Genomic DNA, 20,870 nt, shown 5'->3' with positions numbered 1-20,870 from the left:
GACCTATATAATTTCTATGGATGCACAGGGGATCCAATTCGGCAATGAGGTTCACCTTTCAGACTAGGGGAAATTGATCACTCAACGAGGTGATTACATGGGGAGGCATTCATGGAATTTGAAGCAACTCCTTTGGGTTATTACTTCTATGCCCAAACATGCTTGAAGCCACTCCTTTTGGTAATTCTTCTTGTCAAAATTTTATAGGACCTATGGTTTGTCATCATGGTGTGTTGGTGAAGGGAAGAAGCTTTGTGTCACTAGTTCTGGGAGGTCATATCATGTGAATAAAGGAGAGCAATTATGTGTTGCAAGGTGCCCGTTCATGGCTATGTCGAGTTCTAAAGAAGGTAATTTTTGTTAGTCTGCTAGTTGGAGGAGCGGGTAAGAGCACAATTATACGCTGGAGACCTATTGATATCCCATTGATTCCGCGGTGGATGCTTGTTAAGCTAAGGCTACTTGTAGGTCGCGTTTGGGGCAACGTTGATGTTCAAGGTTCAGAGGTGTCATGGAAGGAGTTCCTGTTGCGTGTGGTTGATGGACATAGCTCATGGATCATGAATATCTATAGTCTATCTACAGTCTCAGGTCATCCAAACTCAGTCAATTCTTGGCCATCCCATATGCGGCTTCCAGTTCTTTTAGGTAGGATAGTCTAGTCATGCTAAGCACCTTTATTATTAGTTTTGTGGCTGTAGGCCAAGGTTTTGGTTATCATTTATCATTCTGCAAATCATTTTCACTCTTGCCTATGGTTTTGAAAGAAATTTTACTAAAAACTTTATATGTAATCTCAAGACTTTCAATTGGTGGTTTTAGGTTGGTTTCCATGTCGGTTAACCCTTAACACTAAGTAGAACTGTTTATACTCATTTTCATTAGTAATTGAATGTAAAGCCTTATACAAATAAAATAGATTTTTGTAATAAATATAATGTGATTATAATTGAGAAATACTAACTGAATTTGTTGGTTATACACCATGGGATGCTTGCCATGGAGGCTGATAAACCACCCAAGGTGCTTATTATCAGGCTGATAAACTACTCTTCGAGTGCTTGCCACAATTGTTAAACTACTTGTAATTAAATTATTGTGTGAAGTGGCCACGGTTCCCAAGAGTATTGGCAAGTGACAATCCAATTTTTATAGAGATTTTTTTTTTTTTTTACGAAATTGATCAACAATGACAAAAAATTAGCAAGTAAAAATTGAATATTTTTGTAGCTATAAATATTTATGTTTAATAATAAAACATTATTGTTTTTACTTATTAGTATTTCTTGAAAATAAAAACCCTTATTTTGAAGGGGAAGGATCCACTTTTGGTTGTTATGGTTACAAAACTATCATGATTGGAGACATATGTCATAAGTAAAATATGATCTAATAAGTAGATTGCAAAAGTTAAAAGAAATGTAAATGAAAATATAGTTTCAGTGGGAGATAAAGGCTAGATGGAAACATAATGATGACAAAAGGAAGAAGAGATGAACACTAAGGACGATTTTATCTTTAAGGGAGAGAAATGTAATATCCATAGAACCTACATTTGTCATTCATGATTTTAATAATATGAAAATATTATGGTGTTAAAACATTTTATGTGTCTCGAAATGGTTGATATCAAGAACCGTTTGTGAATTAGTATGTATATAATTCAATGATTTTTCTTTCCCTGTCGATTCTTGGTATATATTTTTTTATCTATAGCAGAAAGATGAGGGAGGAGGGACTGTGTATGATTCTCGTTTTGCACACTTCTCATTATGACATTCAAACGAAGGAGTGGAGGCCATTTCTAATAATTCATGGGTAGGGCATTCACTATATGGATTTGTAAGGGTTTCATTTCATTCGGTTGCCCCATTCAATGATTTCAAGTCTCAATCAAAGTATGCAATGGGACATTTTAAATTTGATGCAAACACTCATTTAACAAGCTATCCAATTGACACAAGCCACCCAAAGTTTGGCTAAAAAGATGACCATCACTGCTTCCACTACCTCCAAGAAGCATTTCCAGGTTGCGATTGTATGAGCAACTTCATCTGTCGCTGAAGCTTCTACCTACAAATATGGTAAATCCAAGTCCAACATCTTGAAAAGTCACTAATTTTGTTGCCTGCCTACCATAGTCTTTGTTGGGCAATTTAATTGCTTAAATTTCTTTCATTAAATTATCAACCAGGGATACTCGTAAGCTTGTGATGATGCCAGCAAAATATATGCAGGAGTAGGCAACTAACTCTATGTCTAACTAAATGATTTCTGATTCAATATAATATGTAAGCGAAGAGGCTCCTAATTGAGGAGGTCCTGGTTGTCCTTCCCTATAGTATTATAGATTGAAAAGAAATCATTGATTACATAAAACCAAAAACTTGAAATAAAGACAATAGAATGAATTTTAATTGTTGTTCAACTTCAAATAGAGAGAGAGACTAACTTAGTCCCTTGATTGTCCCCTCATATACTGATCCAAACTAAACTAAGATTCATTCATAAGCATAAGAAATGAAATAACTTGAAACTTAAAAGCAAAAGAATGAATTTCAATTATCATGCAAATAAAATAGAGAGAGAGCCTAACTTAGACCCTTGGTTGTCCCCTCATTTGCTGATAAGATTTTAATTTAAAACTCATTCATCAATCACAAACAAATCCTCAAACATCTATGCAATTAAATGAAATAAGATCTATTATGAAATAAAATGTTTCTTTGATCTTTTCAGAGTGAGCTCAATTCTCTTAAGAACAAAGTGACAAGCTATTCCATAAATTCATATACTACATTAACACAATTTATATCTAAGACTATAGAAAGAAAATTTATGTAAAATGAAGCTTTATTCTATTCCATCATAAGTTGGATACCTGCTCCAAGATTCATCCTTTTGGAATGGAGGAGGTGCTCCTATTTATACAAAAATTTAAGCAACTAACTCATTAATGGGGATCCACTAATCCCTCATATGGTTACAACCAATATGAGACACATATTCCTTTATCCATGATTTTTCTCCATGAGATATGCTTGACCCCTATCTCAAATCTCCTTCAAATCTTCAAGAGAATTCGAATTTGAGTCTTGGAGGCCACATAAGAGTATCTTGGAACCTTCCAAATCACCTACACATGTCACCAAACTCATTCCACCTTTAGGTATAAGCAAATAGATGTTATTTTTTTAACATTTAATCATAAATTCACTTTAAATGCATAAAATAAATAACTTTGGAAAATGAAACTATGAACCCATATGGTAATAAAAATATAATGATAATGTGATGAAATGAGGATAAAGGTGAAAATATATGCTAATTTGGTGGCCCAACAGTCTTATCATCAATTCTCTTTACCATGCCCATTATTCGAGGTGCACTCCCAAGGAAAAACATGTTAATCAAGCATTTTTGGAGGTATGCTTTATTTATATTAATTTATTGGAAAACGTTTTATGGTTCTTGCTAAGAGATAAGTTAAACTACATTGAAAATATTTCATGGATCCTTGTGAATAATGATTAGTTAACTATAGTAACTTCTTGGAAAATTTTTATGGTTCTTGTACATAGAGAGGTATAGTTAACCATGTTATTTTCTTTAAAACTATTTCTTAAAAAAACAAACTTTCATGAATTGTTGTGCACAAAGACATAGGTTATCTATGTTTAGCTTCTTGAAAATATTACATGGTTTTGTAGGTAGAAAGATAAATTTACTGTGTTAATCTTTTTAAAAATATTGCATGACTCTTGTGCATAAAAAACAAAGATAAGTTAACTATGTTAATCTATTTGAAAGGAGTGCATGGTTCTTGTGTTGAAAAATATTTCAGAGATAAGTTAACTATGTTTTTGTGCATAGAAAAATAAGTTAGGGTGATTTCTTGAATAGATAAGGTTTCGTAATTACATGCACATTATTTGTTCACATGCAAGCTAATATAAATGTGGTTTTCATTTGAGATACAGATAAAAAGTCACGGATTTACAATTGTATGCACACTCTCACATGCTGATTTCAAGTTAGTATTATATAGCTAAAGGTGGTTTTGCATGTGGAATAAGGACAAATAGGGGAGATTTTACAATTGTATGCATTTAATTAATGCATATGAATAAGCATGTTTGATATTATTCATGCATTTTATTTAATGCATGTGTGATGTGAATAAGAAAACATGCTTTTATAATTATATTCTTGTTACATCGAAGCTGCTCTCTCTATGGAGTTGGTTGGGCAAACATTTCTCATCTCATCCAATCCTAGAGCTTTAGTTTCATCCTCCTTTGTCGAGTGAAAAATTGACATGTGGAAATGTTTTTGCGAACAATTTCACATTTCCTATTGTTTCACGTTTACTTGGCGAGCGACGAGTGGTTTCCATGGTTAGTCATCTCCATTGTCCATCTCGTGGACCACCCATGAATCGGATGTGTGTGTCATGAATTTCGCTATGCGAGTTCATGTAACCTAAATTCATAATCAAAAACCCTGCAATATTATTTGGTGGTTGTAGGCATAAAATTCTCAAGTTAGCAAACATTTCGTCAATGGAGCCGTTAATGCTCCATGTTGTTTTTGGCTTTGATTGTGGCAGAGAAGCCCTCCCCAGAGATTATGCCAAAGTGGGAGTTCCCCATATGAACCACAAGGTCATCTTGAAGGAGATGATTGCTTATTGCCGCACTAACTCTGAGTTTTTAATCCCTATCAAACCTAATGTCCTGACCCACCATTCCATAATTATAATTCCTAGAACAATTCAACATTCATACATGCAATATTTATTTGATTATGCCATTAGTTGAAATTGCTAAATCTAGAGACCAGATGATGAGTTGTGATTAGTAACTGTAGAGTTGTGTGAACATTGTGTACCAGCTTAACTAAAGAGGCACACACCCATGGTATTTTTTCCCACTCTAACATGAGCACATGTGGAAATTCCATTGCAGTTGCAGTAGCAGTTGTGGTGTTTGTGTAATTCATAACAATAATATGTTGGAATGTGGTGGTGGTGGCGGGCATGGACGCTGAAGCATTTCCCAAGGAGACATTGCCGACGGAATCTAGATATATGAATATAGAAGGGAAGAGTGGCGCTTAGATGTTCTATGCATACTACGAGACCATCTCCCCTGAAAAACAAGTCTTTGATGCTTTGATTCTTCTGTGGTTGCAAGGAGGTCCCAACTGCTCTGGTATGATTGGAAATTTCTATAAACTATACCCTTAGATAATCAGTGACAACCCAGATCTCTGTTTGCATCAGAATCTCATGCCTTGGAGTCGTGTATTTAGCCTACTGTTCTTGGACAATCCTATTGGAAGTGGCTTCAACATTTCCCCCCTCCGAGTAACACATTCCTACTGACCAATGTTAAACACACACATGGCAACAAAAGAACATGAATGATAAACAGGAGAGTACATTTTTTATTAACAAATGATATACATTTATAGCACATTGTGTGACCATTGGGTTCCACATCCCAAGGTCTCTTGGACTCCCTTAGTCTATCCGGCTTCCACACTAACCCTTAGAGGATTAGGTGTCCAACATTCCCCCCCTTAATATGAAGGGTTATGTATGAGTCCAAGAAGAAAGTTGTAATACAAAACGTGCAAAAATGCATGGCAACACTAGGCTGAATGTGCTCTCTGAAATGTTGGTATAAAGGGTGGTGGTTTAAGGATGACCACCAACACTAGAATGCTTAGTGAAGTTCCTAGAACTCTTCCAAAACTGGCAGGAAGCTGAAGTCTTCTGCTAGAGGAAGTGCTCTTATTCTTTTGAAGAGGGAAACCTTCAGCCATGAAAGGGAGGTCTCACCCCACATAAAATGGAGAACTTCAACCTAAAAAGGGAAGTCTCAATCTGTGATGGTTTAAGGATGACCAACAACTCTGGAATGCTTAATGCAATTCTTGGAACTCTTCCGAAACTGGCAAGAAGCTGAAGTCTTCTGCTAGAGGAAGTGTCCCCAATTCTATTGTTGGAACTCTTTCGAAACTGGCAAGAAACTGAAGTCTTTTGCTAGAGGAAGTGTCCCAAATTATTTGAAGAGGCATTACCAGCTGAAGGCATGCTTAGGGGCATCTTTGTCTCTGGCTACAACTCTGAAACTGGTGTGGCAGGTTGTGTCTCAGGCTCGCTTGATGTGACTTTGAAGCTTGTAGATGACCATCATTTCCCCCCTGTCAGATACAAGGTGAGATGATGGAGAAAACTCAGTTGCAAGACTGTTCAATACTCTAGAACAAGTTCTGACATGTGACTAAAATATCTTCTTGGCTGTTGATGCCCAAAGAAGCGATCCATCCAGGATGAATCTTTTTTCTTGCATGAGGTTTGTTTCTGAAGCATCTGTTTGAAGAATGCCTGGTTTTATGACAGTGCTTACATGGATGAAGATCAAAACAATGATCTTTCAGATGGCCAATTCAGTCACAATGTTGGCATTTCACAATCTGTTGTTGTTGCTGTTGCTATGGAAGAGAACCAGAATCTGAAACAGCTGAAGGTGAACTATCATGAGGAGCAGGTGAAGATGAACCGTCCTGAAGAAATCCAACAATTTGAAATTGGATTTGTTTGGAGTAGTCTGGAATATGAAAGGACACGTCCTTGTCATATCCAAGACCAGTTCTGTGCTTGTTATGGATAAGCTCTTCCCAAGGTCTGATGACCAACTTGGGAAGTGCAGACTGAATCTCTGCATCTGCATGTACAACTGATGCTTTATTGGGTACTAAATCTGAATGAACTGTAACAATATTGACTTGCTGCTGATGGGTTTCTGTCTCAATGTTTTGAATAGAAACAGGTTCAGAATGATGATTCCTATGTTTTAATTCTTCTTGCTGAAGCTGAGATTCAAGCTGCAAAAAATCAATCTGTTCTTGTGCATACTGTAGACAGGTCTGCATTTCAAAGAGAGAGTCTTTGTTGATTTCGACTACGTTTTTGACACTAGAATGTATTAGTGTATTCAGTAACTCTAATACTCCATAAAGTCTTCCCATTTTGTCAACAAATCAAATTATGTAAATGTGGAGTGTCAACGTTAGTTAAAAAATACACTTATTTAAATTATTTTCAAAGATATTAGAAGTTGCTCCAATTTCGATTTGCACCAAGTTTTGGTTGAATGGTGAAATCATACAATGTTTGGAATAAGGGGATAACTTCTATATACTTTAATACTCTACGGGAACTTCAACACTGAACACAAAAACCATAATGAGTTTTAAATACAATGCCACAACTGGGGCAACAACAACTGCAAACTTGCTTGGATCCTTTAAATACTCCTTCACTTTCTTAGCCAGTGGAAAAGAATAGTCAAGTTCAATAGCGACTGCTAATACATTCTTGTAACCGTTGATGATAGCATGTGGAACAGCTGCAATTGTGGGATAACTGATCGCCAGAGAAAGAGTTGTCACACTAGAAATACCAGCAACAAATTTCTCTATTAAATCATCCTCTGTGAGATCAAGAACTTCAGGATCAAATACTGATCCATTGTCGTATACAGACTGCACAATCAATCCATAGGAAAATGGCTGAATGCCAAGCTTTGCTAGCAAAACTGCCTCGGAAGAACCAACCTTGTCTCCTTTCTTAATAAGCTCCACGGGTGTTATAATTTCAACAGTACCTTTGTTAAGAGTTCACTGCACCACCAGTGTAGCTCGAATTCGTTGATACAAACGCCCAAAAAAATAATGGAGGCACAACCTCTTCCCCCGGTCTAGCTAATAACTCCTCTCAAGCATTTTGGATGTAAGAAGATACTGTAGATTTATCTAGGGTTGAGAAAATTCAAATACAAATGCACCATTGTTTCCTCTGGCTCGCAAATTCTAGCACTCCACACAAATTGTAAACTACAAACTAGATCGTTTGAAAGACATAGCATAAATTTGGTGTCACTGAATCGTTCAGATACATTTTAATTTGAGATCAAAGACTCACCTAAATTTATAGGCGCAAAAGATCATGCAAAGCATAAGCGCTTCAATTATGGAAGACAGCGCAGATACGACTGCCAGCTAATATCAAAGATCACATTACTCTATGATGCTACTACGACTTTGCTACAAGTAAATACAAAACGCAGCTACTGCTGCAGGATTATACAAGTAGATGCAAAAAACCCAGAGATGATATTCGCCTCTGGTGCCATGTCAGACCAGGAGGTTTCAGTGTATGTTTCAACGGATTATTGATATGTTCAGTCATAGCTATTCAGTGGACCCCAAAGACATTTGGTCATGCAACTTGGCTGTAGTACAATCCGTGGGGAAACATTGCTACATGTAGAAAAGGATCGTAGCTAGCTTTAATGCATAAATGTTGAGAGCGTGGAATTTTGTTGAAAATTTGAGAGGGAGATTAAGCATCCCGCATTACATGAAATCCAGAGCAAAATGAGATCTCAACTTAGATCTTCAGGGAGTTTCTCCACAGGAAGAAGTAAATGCCTTTTTTTTTGAATCATGCATTGTTACTTCAAAAGAGAAGCTAGGAACTAGTACTCCTCCACCGTCTTCAATGGCAGGCTGCTTAGAATGGAGCAACGCGCAATTGAAATGAGATTTAAAAAGCCTATCGAAGCTTTATGTCACACACTATTCAATCTTTAAATAAATAATGTCTCATCCAGAGTATGTGAATCATTTAACATTGAAATTATTTATCTTCTTCAACCCTGAAAACACAAAAGTGCTCAGCACAATTCGAAAATCATTAAGAAAACCCCATAAACCCACAAAATAATATACTAGTGGCTTCCACCACTGACGGATCTCTGCTCGTAGCCGTAAAGCTATCCGTGATAAAGGCCAAATCTCTATCAAATTTCATTCAATTTTGTTTGAACAAATCCTTCCAGGTGCATGCTAAGAAAACATATACACACTATGTATATCTCAGGCACCTGTTTCTACTTAAAAACGAAGGATATTTTTAAGCATACCTTCATAAATTTGCCCTTGAATATAGCGCAAGAATCCGCAAAAATTTACTCTGCATACACTTCAACTCAGTTCTGCTATTATGGGTGGTCGATGACTGTCAAATGATACCAGAACAACGTTGGTGGGTTTCTTGTTCACATGTGCTGTAGGGTCTCCCAACTTTTGTCGTGCGCTCTCTCGCTTCCTATGACAGAAATGCACACAGAAAGCACCATGAGTGTTTTGTGAGCAGCATCAAGAGAGAATAATGGTGAATAACAGGTGGAGCAACGTAGAAGGGAATAATAGAGAATAATGCATTTAGGCCAGTGGAAGCGTCAGAGCTACCAGGACAGCCAATCTGTATAGGATTCAAAATACCATAGGCAGAATAGGGAGTTACAAAGCAGAGGGAAGCCAAAAATGGCACTAGAGAAATGACAGAGGTTGCAGCTAGAATTTAGCTGAGAAAATATTCATGAAATGCAGAACTGATGGCAGAAATGACCTGCACAGAAAGGCCATAAAACAAATGGCTCAAAGTAATTATGCAGGGTAGAAATACGCCTGCTCTGATACCATGTTAAACACACACATGGCAGCAAAAGAACATGAATGATAAACACGAGAGTACACTTTTATTAACAAATGATATACATTTATAGTACATTGTGTGACCGTTGGGTTCCACATCCCAAGGTCTCTTGGACTTCCTTAGTCTATTCAGCTTCCACACTAACCCTTAGAGGATTAGGTGTCCAACAACCAAGATGAGGTTGCAAGGACTTGTAAGCTACCCTAGAAGTGTTCTTCAACATGAATCCCTTGTTTCACAAGCACCCATTTTATGTAACGGGTGAGAGCTATGCGGGAAAGTATGTCCCTTTTGTGAGCTTGTACATGCTGAACCAGCTAGACAATAATGGGGCATTGCCATTGCGACTGGATGGATTGGGCATGGAAAATGGATTGAACCACCTCAACTATAGGTTCAATCTCATGCCTCTATTGCATACACTGTGGGGCTGATAGACTCTCAAGAAAAGATCCACTTCGAAGCTCTACAATAGGAGGTAGCAGATCCACCCGCCAAAAAAAAAGGCAGGATGTCTGCATAGTTATAAATCGAGTCCTCGATCACCTGGAGAACATTACAGGCATGGCCACTCTATATGACATGAGGAGGACTCTTCCCTATTACACATACGAGAATGGAACCAATTACCTCTCCCTGTTCCTCAATCAACCTGTTGTCAAAGAAGCCTTGAAGGAGGATGGCCATATCAAATGGGAGAACTGTAGCCAGGAGATGAGCGAGAGAATGAGGGATTGTGTGATGAAGAGCAGTAAGTGGTTGGTGGAAGCACTGGTACAATGGAGGCAAATCCTTTTGTATCAGGGTCAATTCGACCTCTAGGATGGCGTTGTTCAAAGAAACCATGGTTGGTTTTAGGGATAATTAACTGAACTATGCTTTTAGCAGATGAAATGTCCTTCTTCATAGCTATCAAACAATCAGTACCCTGGCTGCCACTTGGGTCTACATCCAACCTACATGGCACTACTTGGCCGTAACAGGACTCAAAGGAGAGCATGGCAATAAATAGGTGGTTGTGGCATGGTTTTCTGAAACAATGTGTAATCTTTGCCTACCATATGCATGGAAATTGAATCTAAGTGTATCTTTTCCTACCACATGTGTGACAGCCAGGCCCCACTCTCTAGTATATAAGAAGTTTCAATTATCATAGTCTAATGACTCATTTATATTTATTAGTAATTATATCTTATATTTAAAATTAATTCACTTTTATTTTTAATTCAAAAAATAAATTGTTTTTTTTCACATTTTTTATATTTATAAATAACATTTAAAAAAACAATTCCCATATATAAATTTAATCAGCTATCTAATAATACTATAAATAATTAATTGAAATGACCTTAATAATTAATTAAAATGACCCTTGAAATTATGTAAAAATATATTTATATAATCAAATAATTAAATTATATATAAGTATTGTATTATCAGACATGAGCACACTCTAGGTTTTCAATATTACCATAGAATGGGAAATAGGGCCCATCACTTATGCAATACGAAGGACGCATGAATAATAGGGGTTAGGTTTTCAATAATTTATGTAGCACACTCAAGCAAAGATCGATATGGGTAATTATACGGAAGGTGTTTCCTCTATAGGCTTGGATTGGGAAAACATTCTTGATCCCAACTAATCCCAATGTCCCATTTTCATCCTCCTTAGTCTAGTGAAAATATCACATGTGGAAAGGGTTCGTGAGCCATTTTTCCTTGCCGCCAACCCGGGTTTGACTCTCATTTACTTTTCCCAAGGAATTAGTCAATAATTCATATTTATCCGCCTAGAGAACAAATTCATAATATAGAAGCATGGTGGAACTTTCACTTTGAAACTATCAAAATAATCCATTGATCTACTTAGAAAATAGGAGATTTAAAATTTAATGATTTAGGTTTTCAAGATGATCTTTCAAAATCTTCGAGTCCTTTAGTGTATCTTTGCACCTTTAGGGGCAATTGCTAGTACTTAAAGTATGTGAAATATGAATAAGAACACATGCTTTATAAGCTTATGCATTTATTTAATGTCAGATAAGTAGGTGTGATTTTTGTATGCATTTATTAATGCAATGGAAATAGAAAAAACTAGACGTACATTTATAAGCATGTGCATTTGTATACTGCATTAAAATAAAAAAAAATTAGTTGTATCTTATAGTATTAATCTACATTGCAATGTTGTGAACATCGCCATCAGGATAAAATCGACAAGGGTTTGGAAAGCCAAAAAATCGTAAAAATTAGGAAAATATCAGTAAAAATTGGCAAACATCGGAAAAATCAAAATACCATCAAAATATTGGTAAAAATAGGCAAACATCGGCTAGGCCAAAAATCGTGATTTCGAGATAAAATCGGGATGTTCGCAACACTTCTACTTTGTTGCGTTGCAAAAGACAAGAATGGTTTGTATTAAAATAATAAGTATATTGTACCCATGGTTTTTTATTTGAAAGAACAATTATATTGTACCCATGGTTTTGTATTAAAAAAAAACAAGTAGATCCTTACTATGGTTTCCAACAAGAAGAACAATTGGGAAACAATACCATGGTTGTCAAAATTGATTCCCATGGTTTTGCATTTGGATTTAAATGCAACTTAAGTGTGGTTTTACTGATAATGATTAAGGTATTGCATACGTAAAATAATAATGGCTCAATGATGTAGGTAAAGTTAAAAGGCTAGTTATGGATATGACTTTTTCTCTAATTTATGCATGTGCAAGAAAGCGTTTCTAGGCAAAGAGATATAATGTGAAGACAATTATTAATGATTCTGACATGATAACTGGTAGAGATTGAATGTTGGAGAAAGAGATATTTTGATTCTATCACTTTATTTATTTGATGAAAGAGTCATAATCTTATGATTTTTGGTAATCTTGATAATTAAAGTTACTAACAATAGTGATTGCATGAAAGAATCATGACTTTCACAAAGGATGGAGTGATAGTTTTCTAAACTAACCTCTTTTGCAATGATCAAAAAGTGGATTATGACTAATATTATGAAAGACAATGAGGTCATCATGCTTAATTATTGTTACATGTAGAGTGTCAAACACAACTTACCAAGGTTAACTTACTACAGGAAACAAACATGCCACAAAGACATTGTGCTTGAAGAACAATGGGGTAACATGTTTGAGAAAAATTACGTCATGTTAATGTAATGGCCTCTAGTTGATTATGTTTGAATTAAAGACTATGTTTCTTTTTGTAAGATTTCAATAATGGACAAGGGATGGAATCCTTTGCTTGCAATTAAGTGAGGGGTGAACTCCCTCATGAAACATTTAATAAAATGAACACTTAGTTTTTTCCCTTCAGGGTTTCCAGGGTATGTCGGTGTTGATTTATGGGCTTAAATTTTTGGTTGTCTTGATGATATGATCACTTTGCATAATGTTGGAGATTATATCATTCTTTATGCTTTTAATAAGCTCTCATTAATTGAACGATGTTAATAATGTAAAGCCGCAATTAGAAAACATTATGTTATTCAGTTGCATTGATGATTATTTCTTTACCCAAATAGACATACCATTTTTGTGGTTACTTCACTTTATGATGATTTTAACATTTGATGATTCATTAAGTATACGATAAGTAATTTGGGAATATTACATGTTGGTAAAACTGGTAAAAATTTCTAATCCCGTGTATTTTGTACGAGGTATAAAGAGAGATGTTACACACACCTTCCTCATATTGATTTTTTTTGTAAGTTAGGATGCATTGTATTACTTCATAAAATCAAATTAAAACCATGATTTATCCTGTTGTTGCTAATGGCTGTAGAAATTCCTTGTATATTCAAACTACTTATGTAATTTTCTATAAACAAAAGACTTGAATCTACTCTACTCATCAGCATAAACAATTGATCGATCAAGAAATCACAAAACATGAGACAAGATTCAATCACATATGTTGAGATATTTATCTAAGGGGAAAGATTGCTTCTCAAAACCCATTCCTATCTTTATATGGCATTATATCAAAAAAATAGAGAAGATTTACAATGCTTGTGCAACCTAAACAATCTCTGCATAAGTACAATCTATCTCACCGCCTCACAATCTGACTCTGGACAATACTTGGCCAATTCTACTGCCTGCCAAGCTCCTATTTCGTTGCGTTGTTTCTCAAGGAATTAGCCCCCTTTTAATTAGGGAAATCCCCATTCTGAATTGGGAAATATCTATAGACACTTCTCTGACTGCATGCACCACCTATACAACTCGAAAAATTATACAATTGATAGTACACTTCCCTTGAAATCTAATCTCAATTGAGTAACTCGAATTTCATGCATGCGTGAGTTAATTATGGTTGATTTATTAGTTAGTTGGTTGAAAACATGATGTTGCACCCCACTGCTAGACCTCCTACTAGTTCCTCCAATAGTTGGAACTAGTTTAAGTGAAATTAACTCAATTTAACTGAATTAAACTATTAAAACTCAAATTAAACTCACCCTAGGCTCCTAAAATTTAGGAACCCTCTACATGACTCAAGTTAGGACCTCAACTTGAATTAAATGAGACAACTAAGTGAAATTAACTTACGTAACTCATTTTCGTTGTCTTGTGATGTGGAATTACAATTTTGTCCAAATTTAGTTCAAAGGAAAATTAAATCATGATTTTCTTGTTTCCATTTTCAACACTCCCTCTAAAAAATAAAGGGATTATATGCTACCCCAATCCTGTCTCTATGGAACTCGAATTTGCATCTTGACAATGCATTTTTCAAAATATTTGCATCTTGTTCCTCTGTAGGAATGTACTCCAACAACAGGATTCTCCTATGCACACAATCTCATAGATGGTGATACCAGATGTCGATATGCTTGGACCAATCATGAAAAACTAGATGCTCAGAGAATTTGATACAACTCTGGTTGTCACAGTAAATCATGGTGGGATCCATCATTTGACTGAATAACCCAACAATAATTTTCCTCATCTAGATACCTTCACAAGATGCTTGACTAGCAACCATGTACTTTGCTTCTTCTAAACTGAGTGCAACTGATCTCTACTTCCTACTATACCAAGAAACTACTGCTGACCCAATACTAAAGATGCCTCCTGATGTGCTCTTCTTGTCTGATGGACTACCCGCCCAATTTGCATTTGTGAAGCCTTGCAACTTGACTCCCTCTTTTCGCTTTTACCGAAGACCAAACTGAGTGGTGCCTCTAAGGTATCTCAACACATGTTTGGATACCTTCCTATGCAGTTTGGTTGGATTAACCATTTCTTGACTAAGTTGGTTAACTGCATAACACATTACTGGTCGTGCATTCACCAAATACATAAGTGAACCCACAAGTTGCCTATAAATAACAAACTCCACTACTTCACATGAAGTAGCATCTTCCTTCCTCCAATTCCCCGCTAGAGGAGTATCCATGGGTTTGTTTCTCTCCATGTGGAACTTCTCAGTATTTCATTGGCATACCTTTCCCTAAGAGACAAACAATTCCCCATCTCCTTTCCATACTTCAATACCGAGGAAATAATGCATGAGCCCCAGGTCCTTCATCTCGAATTCTCTTGCAAGATCCTCTTTGCAATATTTAACCAACTTCTCATCAACTATTAGAATTAAATGATTGACATATAATACTATAATCAATAATTTACCTTCAACCACAATATGATAAAGGTTTGCATATACTTCACTTTTAGTGAAGCCCAACCTGGTGAAATAATTGTTGATCCTGGTGTACCAAGTACGGGGTGATTGTTTCAATCCATATAATGCTTTCTTGAGTCTTCACACATGCAACTCTCTGTTGAAGGACTAAAATCCTTCTGGCTTCTCAATGTACACTTCTTCCTCAATCACTTCATTGATGAATGTTGTCTTCACATCCATCTGATGTATCTTCAATCCCATATGCGTTGCAAGAGTTAGAATTGATCTGATAGAAGAGTACCTTACTACTGGAGAAAAGGTATCCTCGTAATCAATTCCCTCCACCTGAGAGAACCCCTTTCCCACAAATCTGGCCTTGTGTTTCTCAATGCTTCCATCTGCGGCTTGATTCACCTTTTAGATCCAACTAAAACCTACCATTGACTTATTCGCTCGTCTTCAGGAAAATTTCCCAAACACTATTTCTGACTATGGAATCATATTTCCCTACCATGACATCAACCCATACTAGATTCTGCATTGTTTCCTCGAATGAGGATGGCTTTGTCTCAACTAGCTTACTCATCAGATTCATGTAGTCAGTGTACTGATCCGGTGACCTCCTCTGCTTGCGCTGTGATGTGGATGCTTCCACATTCCCTCTAGAATCATGCAATAATTTGTCATCTTCCATGGTGTGCTTCATTCCATCTCTAGATGTGTTTGCATGAGTGGGTGCTTCGCTCATTTGGTTGTGTCTGCTCCACATCATCCTGAGGTTCTTCCTTTGAATCCAAAATATCCTCATCCACATGCAACTGAAGCTCCTTGTCAATGGAACATCTCATGGCCTTCTCTTCATCGAAATTCACATCTTTACGAACAACTGTCATCCTGTGAGATGATAGGTACACCCGATAGTTGTGAGGTGTATCAGTGCACACCACAAATATTCCCAAATCAACTGTTGCCTCTAGATTTTTCCTTGCATCCTTGGAAGCATGACAATAAACTAGTGAACCAAAGATGCTCAAGTGTGACACATCTGGTTTCTTCCATGAAAAATATTCTTCTGGTGTACTCATCCCTAGAATCCGATGAGGATTCCTATTCTGCACAAATACCATTGTGTTGCATGCTTCAACCCACAAGTGAAATGGTAGGCCCTGATCATTTAACATCGCTCGTGAAACTCCCACAATACTTCTGTTCTTCCTCTCAGCCACCCCATTGTGCTATGGGTTATGGGGTGTTATTAACTCCCATTGAATCCCTTCGAATGCACAAAAGTTCTTCAACTCATTTGAAACATATTCACCAACGTTATCACTCCTGAGAGCCTTCACTTTCATGTCAGTGTCTTTCTCAACCAGTGCTTTAAATTCAAAAAATTTGGAGAATGTCTGGTCTTTCTTCTACATGAAGAAAATCCATCACTTACATGAGAAATCATCTACAAATATAACATAATACCTATGGTTGGATGTGGGGGTTTTTCAGAAAGGTCCACACACATCTGAGTGAACTCTTTCAAGGACTTCTTGCGCTCTACTGTCCTTATCATGAAAGGTGGCTTTGGTGTACTTCCCCAATGTACACCCTTTGCATGTATCTAACTTCTCTAGTGCACCCTTGGGAAGTTTTGTAGAAATATGCTGCATGATCTTCAAGGATCCATGGTGCAAATGGCCAAGTCTCCTACGCCATAATTCACACGGATCTGTAATTTCTCTGCTTTTGTGCTCAAAGCAACACAATTTTATACATCCAATTTGTATAGGTCCTTCACACGAACCTTGATCTGCTTCACTTGTCCCATGGTGATATGTCTAAGGAAAGCCTTTCCTTTGCTAAATATTACATCGTAGCCATGGTCTTCCAACATAGTAACTTGATTCAGTGGATCAAAGATATGCTCAAAAATTAAAGTTATCGAAATGGATCGAAAATTGAACGAATGGATAAATCTCGGAAATCTGAATCTGGCGCAACTCATTTCACGGAAAACGGACATTGTATGTTCCCAGAAATCAGTTCTGATCGATTTTGAAAAACATGCAAAAATTTGTGTAGGCCTACCTAATTAGTAGTCCGTACTTCTGAAGTGGCATGCTGACTGGGCCTGGTGATTTGGAAAAATGAATGGGTTCATTAAGCCAATGATATCACGCCACTTTTCAGGTTCCTAATGGTGCTGCGTTGACGAATTTTCATTGGGTGATTGTTTTGGTGTGACGTGGACCAACCAGAGGCTACCACGTGGCCCAGCTAGAGGTTGCCACATGGAACCTCAGCAGCCACTAAAAATTGTTTTAATTCTGGATTTCACTCTGCATGGATCGAACCTTGTGCCTATCTCCAACAATCAACCACATTTACCATCACGCCAACGGTGGGCCTTTTTATAGGGTCCACGATATATGTATTTAGATGTTAATGGGGTAGAGGTATGGTTAAGGGACGAGGGATAGCCCCAGCCCTGGTCTCTGCACCCACACGGACCAGGGGCGGGACTAGTGGCTAGGGCTTAGCCTCGGTCCCTCCTAACCTTAAAACACACCCATGCTACCATAGCGTCGAGACCAAGGGCCGATACGGAGGGGAGCTAGATTATGGGGGCCATGTCCAAGTCACGTGGAGCACCCATATGACCACCGTATGCACAAGAGTTAATGGAGAAATTAACGGTCCCATAATTTGCGTTGGTGATTCCTTGATTTGTCGCTCCGTTAGTGAAAAATGGGGCGAAATTGTAGGACAGTTGGCCGAACTTAGCGAATTTGTGGGTCGAGTAGTAGCAAAACTTGGGAAGATGATATCTTTTTCAGTTTTTGGTCTTTTTGGGAGTAGAAAAAGGCTAGAAATGGGTTTTTGATAGATCCAAATCCATTAGAGCTATTATTGAAGCCATTTCAGCACTGTAACTTGACATAATCACTATTTTTATGAGCATAATGATATAGGCCCAAGCATTGGAAGCTATACTAGGAGACGTAGCCCAGGAGGGGTGAACTCCTTCATCACTTGCTATTTTGTGTTTACTGTTATGGTGGTATTTCCTAAAATATTATGCAATTTATAAAGGTTTAATTCATGTTTTATGTGTTTATGAATTGACATAAGGGACTTTAAAACTCAAATTTAATCCCTTACAATTTTACATAATCCTCAAGCAGTTTCATATACAGATCAAGTTTGGTATCAGAGCTTAGGTTCTTTGTTGATATGAGGATTTAATTGTTTGAAAGTGTTTCTGATGCTTACAAGGTTGAAGCTCAAGAGAGGAGAAGGAAAGCTTGTGGTTATAGGTCCACAAGTCAGGACAAGGATAAGGAGAGCACATTTGCCACAATCTCCACCCCAAATTTCACTTCAAATTGTACCTGAATCTTCAGTAAGAATGTCACATAAAGGAGGACCTAATAACATGCTAGAGGATGAGAAGGCTTTTAGAAAAGGATTCTTTGACGTGACCCATATGGTGAAAGTCCTCTATGAAGAGAGAAGCACAATATTGCAAGGTGAGAGCTCCAAGCCTTCAAAAGGAGAGGGTTATTCTAGAGGAAAAAGAGGAGATGAGGACAAGCCTTCAAAAGGAAATAGTGACAAACCACCATCTTCTCCACCATCATCTTCACCTCCATCCTCACCTTCATCTTCATCCTCTTCCACAACAACCTTTACTCAAACACCTCCACATACCCCAAAGGGACATGGTAAAACTCCCTTATTGAAACTTGATATTAAATTTGATTTGCCTATGTATGATGGTGAAGTGAATGCTGAAAGACTTGATAATTGGGTTTGTCAACTTGAAGTATATTGCAAGATTCAAAACATCAAGGTTGATGGAACAAAGATTCAACTGGCTTCATTAAGATTTGAGAGTGCTGCATTGATTTGGTGCGAAGCCAAAACATAAGAGGAAATGAGAAAGTATGGTAAGGTATCAACATCTTGGATTGATTTTATTGCTGCACTTATAAGACAATTTTATCCATTAGCTTATATGTAGAAGGCTCTTATGGAATGACAGAATTTTAGGTAATTAAAAGGACAAAGTGTTCAAAACTATACTCAAGAGTTTAGGAGAAGAGCACTAGTATTGGGTGTAAATTTGTCATCTCAAGACAATTTGTTAAAATATATTGGAGGTTTACATAGTTATCTAAGGCACACCATTCTCATTTTCAATCCCACATATTTATATGAGGTTTGTGTTCAAGCCACACGTCTAGAAGAAAGAGGGAAAAATATTTCAGATGAGAAAAGTGAGAGTTCCTTTGAAATTGGAGAAAAAGGAAAGGGTAAGTTTAAGGGAAAAGGGAAGAATAATGATTCTATTAACATGGAAAAAGAAAAACTCACATGAAAACATTGTTTGAAAAATTGCCATGATGAAGACCATTATCAGAAACTCCATCCAGAGTTGAAACCCAACAAACTTAAAAACAAAGAGAAGGAGAAAACAACTGCAATTATAGAACATGACTTAGGTTTTGATCCAAGAGATGAAACCAAGATTACAAAAATGGGTTTGAAAGGTAAGAATATAGAATGCACTAGTTCTTCAAGTTGTTCTAATGATAATCAAGCTAATGAAACAAGAATTGAACTTTTCCATATTAGAGTTGTTTCAAATCATACCAAAATTGACACACTATTTGATAGTGGTTCTCAAGCAAATTTGTTTTCTGAAGACTTAGTCAAGAATTTACATATAGAAACCGTTGCATATCCAAGACCGTATCCTTTAGGATGGATATGTAAAAATTCAAATTTTTAGGTGACAATGAAGTGTATCCTAAGATTTGCAATCACTGCAAACTTTCTTGATGAAGTTGAACTCGATGGAGTTCTGCTTGAGATTTCTGGTATAATTTTGGGAAGCCCATACCTTTATGAAATGAGAGAAATTTTTCATCACCATGAGAATAAGTATCACTTATTCAAGAATGGAATTGAGTACATAGTTAGAGTGCATCATAAGAAGATGAGTTTGTCTCTTATGCATGCTAGACAAATGAAGAGAATTGTGAATGCAAGTCAAAATTTTGCTTTGTTAATGTTCAAGCAACAAGATGTTGTGAATAAGCCCTTTCAAGGAAATACATCAAATGAAAAATATGATTTCATTAAGGTTGCTAATGGTTGTAATAAGTTGTTTCGGGGTCTAAAATGTTGCCTTCTAAAAGAGGTAAACAAGATGAAAAAAATTGTAGAAGCATACATCATTGTTGAACATTGATGGGAACAAGATGTTGGTGCTAAAGAATGCAAAGGTAAAAGAGAAAGTGCCAAAGAAATTTGACAAAGAAGGCACAGGTTCCACAAGTTCTTCTTGGGGGTTTTAAAATGGTGCAAGGCAATGACGAAAACACTTGGTCAAGGGTCAAGCCAAGTACAAGGCAAGACAAGTTAAACATCGTTATGTCGACAATGTTCGAGGTGAGAAGAATTTCGAGTTGTTTAAGTTTCCTTTAATTGATTACCGAGGAGGGAATATGTTTGTTCCTTCAAGGACAGTTTGTTGTTATGCAAATTCTGGGAAATTGCAGCAAGATGGTATCTACAACAGCAAGACAGGGTCTCCAGAATCAAGGAAAAAGATTAGTTTTCATGAAAAGCTCAAATTG

At 36.8% G+C, this 20,870-nt stretch overlaps 1 pseudogene; it reads left to right on the top strand.

Moving 5' to 3' along the window:
- LOC149239262 (uncharacterized) overlaps positions 1-20,870 on the top strand; it is a 114,760-nt pseudogene that overhangs the window by 45,366 nt on the left and 48,524 nt on the right.

This window comes from Pinus tabuliformis, chromosome 8, assembly GCF_031772625.1.
Source record: "Pinus tabuliformis cultivar Carrire ecotype Pingquan chromosome 8, CPIR1, whole genome shotgun sequence".
Classification (NCBI taxonomy): domain Eukaryota; kingdom Viridiplantae; phylum Streptophyta; class Pinopsida; order Pinales; family Pinaceae; genus Pinus; species Pinus tabuliformis.
This window is presented reverse-complemented; position numbering and strand designations above follow the sequence as displayed.